Below are 13019 nucleotides of genomic sequence, written 5' to 3'. Positions count from 1 at the left end.
GGACTGTCAGCATGCCCAGCACTTGAAAGCAAATTCCGGATAGGAACATACTGGAATAAAGCGAGCCGCACAGCCGAGATCACAGAGATTCCTGACAGAAAGAAGAATCCCAGGAATGATTGGACTGCTGGTTGATCCTCATGCTGAGTTTTCAAAACCCGAGCAGCACATCCCATTCACAAACCAACTGGTGCTTCACATGGGGAGTATTGGACATGATAAAACAGCTTTAAATCTGGGATTCTCCCATGTTAGACTTGCTTGCAAAGAGCTTTGTGGAAATGAAGCTTTAAGTGGATCTGTTTAGGTTTCCAGGTGTAAAACTTATGTGTATAAAGTTTTATGTGAAAAACAGCCTTTTAGGAAAATTTCAGTGGAAATATTTGCATTAACTTTATCTAACACAAGGTTCATATCAGCACACATTTCATGTAATTTCAACCCATTTTATTTATGTATACAGTTTTGCAGTGTTTTAGCCAAATTATGATTCAGTAATCAAATGTAAATGTCTTCTAGTCTTACCAATTTTAGTTGACATACCCATGTTAGGTGAATGGGAGCCAGACTATTCCTGCATTTTCTGACTAAATAAATGGTAACTGCTCAGTTCTCTCCTAATAATTTTAATAATTCCAGATTCATTAACATTTTCTTTTTTATGTTGTAGCATGGCATACCAAGTGGTGAAAAATCTTGTCAAAATAATTGACTTCCTGCATGTGGTTTTATGCTGGAACAGGACTTCAGTGAGTTAGTATGGCGAGATTGAGCTCATGCTTTTCAATATAAATGCTTTTCACTTTCGGTTTCAGTATCCTCAGTTTTGTTTATCGTCATTTCATGGTTTTTGGTTTCGTTGTCATAGTTCGATATATAATACCGGCTTTTCACCATGTTCATTTTGTTTTTCTTTCTGTCAGTGTTACCCGCAAACATTAAGTTTCTTTTTACCACATTTAAGGCGTGGTTACCTCCTGCGGTAACTTTTCTGCCTGTCTTGTTTTGTTTCTTAATAGCTTATTCATATGTGCTTCATTATGTTTTTCCTGTCAAGGTCAACAGTGTTTTTTTGTTTTTCATTTCCTGTTTATTGGGATTTTTTTCAGGGCATGCCTTGAAAAAAAGTTCCATCTCACCACTTGATCAGGAACAGTAATCGCTCAATTCATGTAATTAATTAATTCACTTATATCTCATTACATATAACGTCCTCTACTGTATGTCCATCAGTGCCATCCTTTCTGAGTTGCATCCAGTGCGTAGTGGCCAAGACAAATACTATTAGCAATGCATGCTAAATCTTAAGCCACTGGTGCATTTTACAGCATTTCATTTAAATTTTATTAATAAGGTAGCAAGTTCTCCTACAGATATTTATGTTCCAACGTTGCAACTCTGTCTCAGCAAGTATTATGACAACTTGTGAAAAACTAAACTACCAACAGTTCTTCCAAGATGCAGTCAGAGCAGGAGATGATCACTGTATGGATCTCGGCTGAAAATAAGTCGCACATGCGTGAAGCTGTTGCCGGCTGGGTTGTTGTTGTTGTTGTAGGCTGTGGATCATAAGGTTAGTAGATCAGAAATGAAGTTAGACATCTGAGCATGTTAAAAAACACAAACATGCTCACAAACAACAACCGTTTCTCCTCTGTAAATCAAAAGGCTTGACTGTGTTCACTTAATATGAGCAGCCAGAAGATAAGATACCGAGAAAATGTCATATTTCCCTAAATATTTACTGAAATACAAGTAATCTTTTCCAAATATTGCAGTACTATTTGTTGCGGTCTAACGGATGTTTAGTGATACCCCGCCGGGCACAACGAAGCTGCTAAGGGACCATGATGGTGGTCTCTTGTGAAAACTCTGTTGGGATTTCCACTTCCGTATTTCTGGGAGTCCAGATAAGACAACGGAAACGGCGCATCTGATAACAGATTAGCCACTGTGGATGCATTAACACATGTTATTTTGTGACCAGCAGTCTCCAAAGACGAGCTGATCTGTAGGGGGATCTTGGAAAGACTTGAACTTGAACTGTTAGATAAATATTGCAAGACTGGAACACAGAAACTCTTTTAGTTTCTGACTGAGATTAACAGATTGTTGGATTTCTTTTTTTTTTTTTTTTACATGAGAGTCATTTCTGTCATAAACAGGAAGTACTCATCTTGTTATTTCAGAGAATTTACTTTAAGCTTTTTAAACCGAATACTCTTAAGTTTTCTTGGAATTGAGAAAACAAACTGACATTTCAGGTAAAAGTAAGTGTATATGTTCCCTTCTTGTATAGATACAGTATGCCATCCCTTTGCGATGGGATATTTTTAGCAAATGTAGGTGTGTACAGCGGTTTGACCATGTGAAACTGAAGATATGCTTCCCTATCCCATTGTATTGTGTTTGTGCTCTGTTTTCATCTTCCCCAACCCACCCAGGCCTCTTGCTGGGAAGGAAACTTGCACAATCAGTCAGTTAATTTTTTCAATGTCTGTCATCATGAGTTTCCAAGTGTACAACCTGGATGACAGAAGACAATAGCGCATGCAACGCTAGAGAGATCCAACTTTTCTTTTAAGTGCAAATTATATAAACACAATTAGTTATGCATATACTCAGATTTTAATAAAAAATCAAAGTATCTAGAAATGAAGTAAGGTTATTACATTTACTCTGACATTTCTGTCTGTTAAAACATTTTGGTAATGAGAAGTTAGTTCCATGTGCCGTCTTGCTCCAGTTTTCCTGCAAACACACAAAGATGCAAGAGATGTTTTATGGTCAAAATCAGAACTCTTTAAATGACACATTTCAGATTTGGGAACACGAATATGGGTAGGTTGCTCTAGTACTTGTTCCCTACTGGAACAATGGATTAAATAATGGATTGGAGTTCGGTTTCAATTCATGTTATCTGTACAGTGCCAATTTACAGTAACAGAATTTTCTGCTAAACACATGGGCATGCCTGGAAAAAAAAGGTTTTAAAGGCAACACACATTGCTCTCTGCCATGTTGCTGCATTCATGCTGTCTTCATCTGAAGGGCTGCGACGCATTATACCATCACAGAGTCTTGCTTTTGAAGTTGTTTCTGACAACAGTTTTGATGCTCCTTTTCATCCAGAACACACAGCTTGGCAAGTGCATACTTTAATTTCAACAGTAAAAGTAACTTCAAGCACTCGACAAAGATTTCCCAGAATGATCATTTGCTCGTTCTTTCTCAGTGCTGTCTCAGAGATGAAAGATTTCAGCTTGTTCAAGCTTATGCTTGCCCAGTGATGTGCTTGAAGGTATTTCTCAAATTGTTAACTGGGATTCTAGCAGGACAAATGTGCAAATCCCTTGAAATCTTCCTTTGATAAACAGTTGTTTCAGATTCCACTTTAGACGCCAAAGGACTCATCGGCATTTGTATTTTTTTGTCGTGATATGGGTGATTATAAGTATCTTGGGCTTAAAATCTGCAATCACATTTAAGTTGGAATGTGTTCTGTCATTGCAAAGGTCTTTCATAAATAATCTATTCAATGATAGATTTAAGGTTTCTATGAACTGGATGAAGAGTAAAACTAAGTTGCAGAACTGGTCAGCTCATAATGCAGATCTTTATTCCTTTTCTTGAAGTGAGACTTGACAAACTCAATGTAGGTTCATTACATGGTAACGATAATATTCCTAAGAATAGGCAAAGCATTTAACCGACAATCAGTCTTTGTCCTGTGCAACAAGGAAGGTCTTGTGTCTGAGTGCTGCTTCTGCGCAGCCATGTAACATAATCACTGTGTTCTGGCTTCAGAGGCACCATTGACAGTTCAGATACAGCAGGAGTTTCCAGAGGCTTTACAGGGACATTGATGGTATCTTTGGCTGTGAATTACACTGAAGCAGTAGAACCAGTTAGTTTGACATATAGAAAAGTCAGTGTCTTAAAAAGACATTCCTAGCTTACTAACAGGATATCATTTTAGGGCTACTAATGTATGTGTATAGATTCTTACAAAGACAATTTTGAGATTAACACGATCATAAAGTCATTTATATTTTAAAGAGTCAAAGCTGGTAATGAGATACAGTTTTTGATGAGATTCGAAAGATCCAGCAATAGTATCTTGGTTGAAAATGGTTCTTACAAATGGAAAGACAAACATGGTGTGCTCTTGTGGATTGCAGATGATTGGATGGAGTGACGTGTAATCCTCCTCTTTATTAGTATTATATGCATCATATTGCATCATCATAAGTGACGGTGCGTTGCCCTGTTACTTATTTTTTCTTGTCCGTTTAGCTCCAACCTGACGATATATTGAACTTTTTGCACATTAATATTTAATTTTTTATTTAAACCATCTTTGGATTTATGTTTATATATCGTAGTGCTTTTGTTTTTCTCCCATTATTGGTGCTCATATTCAAAGTAGTGGCATTAGCTTCATTGCTCTCTGACTCACATCCTATTAAACATCAGTCATGTTCCTTTTCTTCAGAAAATCTAATTTCCACTCTTAGTAACTTGGGTGTCTGAAAATGCATGGACATATAATGTGATTATTTTATTCATTATCAGCAAAATGTTCCATGGAATTACAAAATACAACTATTACAGAAAAGCAAAAGAGCTCTAAGTCAGAATCTGAGTAATAGAGTCACTGAATGCTGAAACGGGTTGCTGCCCTGCAGGCTTTGCTGGAACCCAATCTGAGTTTCTTAATTTTTACTGAGGCGCTCAGACCCCCCAAGGGAGAATGAAACCAAACTGCCAGTAGCTGTTTAGACTGATAAATTGTGTCTGTTACTGCTGTCATCTGTGGGTTGGTTTCTTCTTTTTGTTTTGGAGAAGTTTTGTTCTGTAAAACTGTTTTTATCACTACTTCTGAGCACTGAGCACGTTGCACTTAGCGAACATTAGCGTGTTCACCCAGTGCTAATTCCAGCTGCATCTGGTAAATACAGAACCGCTACTCAAGAAGTAAAAAGGATTTTCAGCTCACTTCCACTTTCATACTGAGTCACTTCACAGAAATGGGTGTTGGAGATAACTACGTTGTGGGAGAAAATAAAAATAACAGGTGTCCGCCTGCCTGGTTGGTAAAGTTGTTTATGAAGTTAGCAAAAGTAAAAAGATAAAAGTCTGTTTGACTAGTTTTTCCATAGATCCCTTAATCACCCAGGGCTGCAGGGGTTGTGCTGGTGCCCAGGTTCAGCAGCCAATGGGCGAGAAGTTGCAATTCATCACAAAGCAACACAGACAGATGAAAAAAACAATCATGCAGACAAACCCAGGGCCTTGCATCGTAAGGAATATGTGTCATATTGATAACTTTTCTGCAATCTGTTAAAGCAAAAGCTAGAACCGTTATCTGCTGGCTAAATGCCAGGGGTTGCTTAAATCTCATGTTCGAGGTTGTCTGCACTGCGGAGAGGCTCTAAGCCAAAGAGGAAACACTGTCGGGTGAGCAAAGGCATGCCATCGACTGGCAGCGCAGTCTGAAATGTCACGATTCATCAGTGTCTTCACTGGATCAACTATTCTAGAAACAAAGATTAGTGTTCCCCGGTGTGCTGGAGCCACTGAAGCCCTGGCACGTCCCTTCCTATCAGGGTTCAAAGTTTGCCCTCGGTATCAGAAATTTTTTTTTATCACTGGGTTCCATCACATTTATCGTCGGGTAGCAATAATAGATAATCAATCTGCAATTGCTCGGAAATAAACAGAACTGTGTCGCCACCGTTAATCAGAATAGCCCACATACATACTTTGATTTAGGTCAAGTGGGATAGCTATTAAACTAGATTCATCCAATACTTGAAAATCTCTCTCGTTGCAACTAAAAACACACTTTCTGTTCCCTTTTAGAACTTGAAAAGCTCATACAAGGCCTTTATTCAGGCATACGCCACAGACACATTAAGCCTTTGACAACAGCCTCTTATGACAACAGTCACAAGTTTACTGGTCAGACAACAGTTACTGTAATTCTGTGTATATTGAGAAATATTTTATCTTTATTCAGTAATAGGCACCAACATGTGAGCCAGTAGCCTGGGGGGAGAGTGTGAGGATGCTTTCTGTCCTGGCTGAGCAGCGAGACAAATTGTCTGAGGTAGCTTTTAAGATTAGAGCAAGGAAACTTGTTAAGGCATCATAATGCTTCTTCTGTCAACTGTTAAGCTGCTTTCTCAATCTCCAGAAGCGCTAGTAAATACGTTTGCAAGTGTATTAACAATAAACTTTTATTCTGTACGCTGTTTAATTCTTATTTAACATTTTGATTGAACTTGTAACCATGAACAGACTCCAGCTTTTCCCCTCGTCTTGTTGGATCTCAAAACCCCAAAGCAGTAAAAGCTGAGAGTCTATGGACACTCTATATAAAAGCAGAATGGCAGCAAACATCACATTCACTGTTGTTTAATGCCTCCTATAAAGTTCAAGTTGCGTCTTGCCAACTGAATTGTATTTTTTGTCATGCACATCTGTTCCTATGTTTGTGGGTGTGACAAATTCCTAGAAAAACTGGGGTGTGTGTAAGGAGGGAGGCAGCCTTTTTATATGCCTGAATGCTTCACAGGTCAGAGTTAAAGTTTAACAAACGAGAAAGCCTCTTCTGAAAACTGTCAGATTGTGCTTTGAAAATTCGTGTGAAAAATGCTTAAGCTGAAAAAGTTACATAAACCTGCAGCAGGTTTGTGGCTTCAAGTAATTTACACTCTCATGACCCGTGAATATATTTCACAGTTTGTCTACATAAAGAGCATCGCTGTGAAGTAGAAAAAAATGACACACGGTTTTCAAAACGTATGCAAATAAAAACGCTATTCATTGCTATTCCTTTCAATTCTGTAAGCATTAGTCAATACTTTAGATCACATGTGTCAAACTCAAGGCCCGTGGGCCAAATCCAGCCCGTGGTAGCTTTTTACGTGGCCCTCTAAACATTACGTTTGCTTAAGTATTATGTTTTTAATCAAATCAAGTGACTTGCTTGATACTTTACTGCCAAATTATACTAATCAGTCCCTTCAGTTTCTTGCAAATTGTTGTGGAAATTCACGCAAAATTAACAAATCTCCGCACTTTTTTGCGCAAATACATAATGGGGAGTTTGTTGCAGATTTTTCTCAAAAATTGTCAAAAACTTTCTTACTTGTACTAAACAGCTGCCTCAGCCTTAATCGATGTCAGATTATAGTCCATGATCTATACAGCGAGTAATAAAAAGTCGCATTTACCGTCAGAAATATTTCCAAATTAGTACCACAAACACTTTGCAAAAAGAAAATAAAAAATCACAAAAACAATTGCGAAATTCTGGAGGGACTGAAAAGATGTTCAATATTATTAGATTTTAAGAATTCATTGATGTTCTTATACAATTTAACAGGTTTTATTAATACATTATGGCACAATCGGCCTTTAAGAGCGTTTGTGAACTTGATTTGGCCCAAAACGAAAATGAGTTTGACAGCGCTGCTTTAGATCAACCTTCAATTACAGTTATAACTGCACTATTTTGGGCCATGTCTTTACCAGCTTTGGACATCAACATGAGACTTTTTGACAATTCTTCTTTGGTAATTATCTCAACATCAGCTGTATTACAGGGAAGTCTGCAAATACGTTGAAATCTAGTCACAGATTCTCAACAGGATTTAGGTCTGCACTTGGAGTAGAAAATGTAAACACATAGGAAGTCATTCTGGAGGGTTGAGCTTTTCCTGTATTTAGCAATAACCATCTACGTTTGAACCAGCTTCCTTGTTTCTGCTAAAGAAAAGCAACCCCGCAACATTATGCTGTCGCTACCATGGTAGCGTTGGTACAGTTTCATAGTAGGTTTTGCATTTGGGTCGTACTTTTTTGCTGTTTTGGGTGAATGGTTTGTGCATGGCTTTGTGAGATGGACACATGTTTTGATACACTAATGTAGTTGGCAAGGACAGAACACAAAGGAGCGAATAGTTACCAGTTTAGAGTTGCTTGCCTTGGGATTTAAAGGTGTCATATTCTTTGCAGCCTTTTTGAGGACTCATTCCCTTCTTCTAGAGGCAGGGAGTGAGGAGGAGTTCACAAAAGGTCTAATGTTTGTGCTTGACAGAGGAGACGACCCAAAACACAAAGACCACATCGCAGAAAGTCAGACAAACATGTTTAAGGTCCACAGCTACTCAGCTCTGAGGACTGTCAACAAAAGCACACCCAGTTATGAGCTGTCAGGACTTCCAGACTTCACAAAAACATGTTTAGTGTAGTAGCATGGAATCCAGTCATGCACCATCACTGGAGGGTTACACTGTTTTACCATGAGTTAGCTTCAGACTATATGGGATAGTTTGGGGACAGACATGCAAATACACTCACAGTCACAAGCAGAAAAAAATAACAAGGGCAGACAGACTCTGTAAACACACTGACTGGTCCTTTTTGTATGTATATGCTGCTGATGCCTGCAGCCAGTAAGCTGGACTCGCTGTAGTAATAGTGTGTTATCAGGAGGTAAGTAAACTGGCCACTGTTTCAGCTCAAGAAAAAATTTTTGAAATTCATGACTGCAGCCTCACAGGTCAAGTTGAGGTCAACCTTAATGTTTTCTAGTCAATGACTGATGTTTGAATGTCGTTTTCTGTTCTGCAAGCAAAAGGTAACTTTAATAAGTAAAACTTTTATGTGACGTCGGTGATGGAGATAATTTGTTAGTTTGATTCCTCATGGCACCATCACAATTGTTTATTTAATCAAAGAAAAAGTTTGCTTTTGTTTTTGTGTTTTTTTTCTACATTGTAGAAACCTGACAGATTTATTAGCACAAAAATTTAGTCTCTCGGGTTTATAAAATATCCGTGAGATATTGTTACAGAATCCAAAATACATTTAGGTTCATGTAATTCAAGATTTGTATGAATGCATGCTGTCGTGAATGACCGCCAGTGACAAAAACTCTAATTTGGAACAGTACTACTGTGGCAGCATTGATGTTAGATGTTGCAATTACTGCTCCTCTTCTGACCAGCATTATAGGACAACATCACAGGACTAAATACCTTCCCATTACTTCAAACAATTGTTTCTACAATACTTTTCATATTGGGGGAAAAATGTTGTGATTGTAAGCTTCATTGTTTTCCACATCAGTACATATTTTACTTGTGAATGTAAAACTACTGTTCAGTTATGTACGGCCAAACAATTTCAAGGATTCAAACTCCACGAGTCCATTTACTTTTAATTTATGCACAACAGGTTTTTTATGGCCCCATAAAGCATCTTAAAACAAATGCTATGCATGTAGAAGATGTGTTTTTTTATAAACAGACACCATTGGAGCTTATTTATCCTCATTTGCAGTCAATTTGGGATTTCCTTGAGAGATTTTCACATGGTCTCATTAGAGAAGTTCTGCCATCATTCCTATAAGTGAGCGACTCTCAGTATTTGTTGATGTTTGGTTTCAGATATGTTTTGCACTCCACAATGACTGATATGCTTTGAAAATAAATAAAAAGACTGATTATGGTAATTATCTGATTGACAATACATTTTTCCAAACTTTGACAAAACAACAAAAATCCAAATAATCAAGAAGCTGGAAGGAGGTGACGACTTACAACCTGAAAAGATATCCGGTGCGTTTATTCAAGAAACAGGCCAACAGCATAATAGGTCCTCCCTCATGCACAACAGTGGGCTTGTTGGGATTTTTTTTTATGTATTCATCCTTTGATTTTTTTTTTCCTCTTTGTAATTTTTTTCCTCTTTGTAATTTTGGTCTTCATGTAGAAGATAATGAAAGTAGGCAGTCCGAAGGAAGAATCTGAAGCTTACCCATGTCCTCCTCTCTGGACTCCGTGATCCCAGTTAGATGTTGATAAACAAGAATGATGTTTCCTGTCGCCGTTTACTATTGGCATGTCCTGTGCGTCAGTTACTGTAAAAGGAGGATAACCGGCAAAATGCAGCTGTTCAGCGGGGAATGAGGATGTGTGGACAAGAATTTTTTCTTCTGCTAGGAAAGAAAAAAACCAAACAAAAAAAAACAACCTCTGGTTTAATGTTTCTGTCAAGAAGACTGGGAGAATGTCAGCTTTCCAAGTCCCACAAAGGTCCTTTAAAATTTTTTTTAGTTTAAATATTTATTTTTATTGACTGTAGAGAATCAAAGAATCGGAGTCAGTATGACTCAACAAAAACTGAAACAAACCACACAACGTATAAAAATAATTGCTCTTATAATGTTGAATCCAATTAATTATTAACAATAACTGCAATGGAAACCCAGTTCTGTTGCTTTCTAAATTGTCTGTTAGTTGGCTATTCTTCCTTGCAAACTAGTTCCAGCTCCGTAGAATAGTGTTGGTGAACATCAGTGTTTTCTTAAGACCTGCCCAGGACTGGGGTCTACCTATCTTCTCAACAAATCTGGCTAACATCCCTGTCCATACTGAAGGACAATATGCCCACAGCATGACACTACCAACACCATGTGTTACCATGGCAATTCAGTGCTGAGAGTGTTGAGTAGGCAGTTAAAACGTGACAAAATCTAACATTTTGAAGAGGAATGAGTAAATCCATAAAAAGGAGTTATTAGTCTTCTCCCACTGTGACATGCACAGAAGAAATCCTGATAAAAATCACCCGCATTTACTCCTTTCAGAGCAGAGCGGGAAGTCTTCTTTGAACTTTGACCAGTTACTGCTTTTAATTTTGAAACATCAATATCTTGGAAACTCCCATCGCACAAGGTCTGATTGCGTAAGGACCTGGGAGACTTTTATCTTCATATAACTAAAACGGCGGTTCAAAAACTAGCTTAAAGCTGGGGATAGGTTGACATAAGTTGCAAGTCTTTGACTTCACACATAGATACAGACTTGTTTTGCTACTGATGCTGTTAATGAGTGCTTGGAGGAGGGTAGTGAACTTTTGCTGTCATTTGGGCAGGTCACCTCAGTCAGGAGATATTTGTCTGCTCTGTTGTGCTTCCAGTGTTTGAACATGACCTTTGTACTTCTGGGTTTCTTCCAGCCCCCCTTTATTTTTCTGAAGCCAAACATCCTGTTTTTACGTGTTTTCTCACTTTACATGCCTCCAAAAACCCGTACTGACGCAAGGATATAGGTGAAAGCACAGACAAAGAGGCAACCCTCATCTATTTCCACCTCCAGAGGACAAACACATTCAGGTAAAAACATCTCTATGTGATGTTCAAGAGATCCCGCATAAGGAGATCGAAGCTGGCTGGTCCTCATTATCATCCTCCACACTCGTAGCATGTCTTCATTAGCCAACTTTGTCCCCCCCACCATGTGTCCTTAGACTAACATGGGTCTTCATGTGGCTAAAGTTTCCAAAGCAAGGAACACAAGCACTGTGTCACATCAGCCAAGTTGTTAAATAATGCACATAAAGGATAACTTTGACTAACATATTAGGTTTTAATTTGCTAGATTAAAATTGGAGGGAAAAAACAAATTTGACTGTCTTTAAAATATGTTTGATATTAAGGGCTAACGTTACATAATGGAGTTTAATAACTTTAACTAACATTAATTTACAGCAAGGTAGGATTGGCTTGAATTACTCATAGCTAACATTAGAAAGAAAGAGAACATAGTCAATGTTATTTTCTCAAAGAAAAAGTAAAGTTAATAAGACACATACCTCATATGTATTAGGTGTCAAACTTTGGCTACTTTTTAAACAGGAGATCTGGTCGTTATTACTTGTGTTAGGTTGTCCCCACATTATTGATGTTCATGACAGGTGTTATGTCATGTTTATGACAGTGTCATGTCAGTCTTATTCACCCCCCTTCAAATAAAGTGTTACCAAATATATTTTCCCACAGTATTTGCAAAGCGCAGTAACTCCGCGCAAGCATGTCACTCGGCTGATTACAGTAATTGCCGGGATTCGGCAGAGAGCTGCAGCTGATGCTTCGCAAGGGAAAGTAAACAAGAAGCTTGCCCAATCTGTCAGGTTCAAAAATGCACACAAACAGAGGTTTGGTGAGAAATGGGGGAGGATGACGAGGCTTGACGCAGAGAGGTATGTGTCACCAAAACAGGTGAGGCCAGGACACTTTGGAGACAGAGTAGGGAATATTGTCCTTAAAGTGCAACAGAGAGAAACACAAAACAACATTAAACATTAAAGACAAATAGAACTTGTTCAATAAGTCTGAATTTCCACAGGTATTCAAAATGTATCAGTAAGAAGGTGAAGAGAAACTGCTTATTCTGCTTGGAGTGAATCTAAATCACAACAGGTACAGTATAATGAGAAAACTTTTACACGTTTCTGTAAAATATTCTGAAACTTTTAAGCTGCTTCAGGGTTTAAAGTTAGATGCTTGAGTCAGAGTTCGACTTTGACGCCCCACAAGCCAGGATGTGTGTTGACTTGGATGGTGAACCTACTGCAAACTATAACAGTGGCTGTGATTGTCCTCAGAACTCTGACACAAATCTGTTTAGCTTCCTGTCCAAGACTAAGTCATTACTGCATCTTACCAGAACAACTTCTCTCTGTCCTTAATGCGCGAGCACAGTGCCACTTTTTAAATGCATAACATGGGACACAGGTGTCCCGAGTGGGAGGCACGCTTTCTTGCAAAAGAAAACAAACAACAAAAAGCGGAGTCTTCGGTAAACATGAGGGAGGCACATTTGTTTTGTGTGGACTCTAAGCACTGTACTTTAAGAAAATATGAAGAGACACTACTGACTGGTATTAAAGTAACTCATGTGAAGTTTGTGTTCATTACTACACTCAATCTGGTCTGCATTAGATCAGATCTAATTTCAGTTCTAAATCACCAACAAGTCAGACCTGAACGGAGACGTGAAGAATGACTATTCCTGAAAACGTTCTTCTTTTTGTAAAATCCCCTAAAAGATTTTACAGTCTTTTAAAATATTTTATTGTGATTTCATATTTGGTTTGACACAAATATGAAATACAGGTCCTTCTAAAAAAATTAGCATATTGTGATAAAGTTCATTATTTTC

Source organism: Poecilia reticulata, chromosome 22 (genome assembly GCF_904066995.2).
Source record: "Poecilia reticulata chromosome 22, P_reticulata-male-v2, whole genome shotgun sequence".
Lineage (NCBI taxonomy): Eukaryota > Metazoa > Chordata > Actinopteri > Cyprinodontiformes > Poeciliidae > Poecilia > Poecilia reticulata.
The sequence above is the reverse complement of the archived record's forward strand: the minus strand, read 5'-3'. Positions refer to the sequence as shown.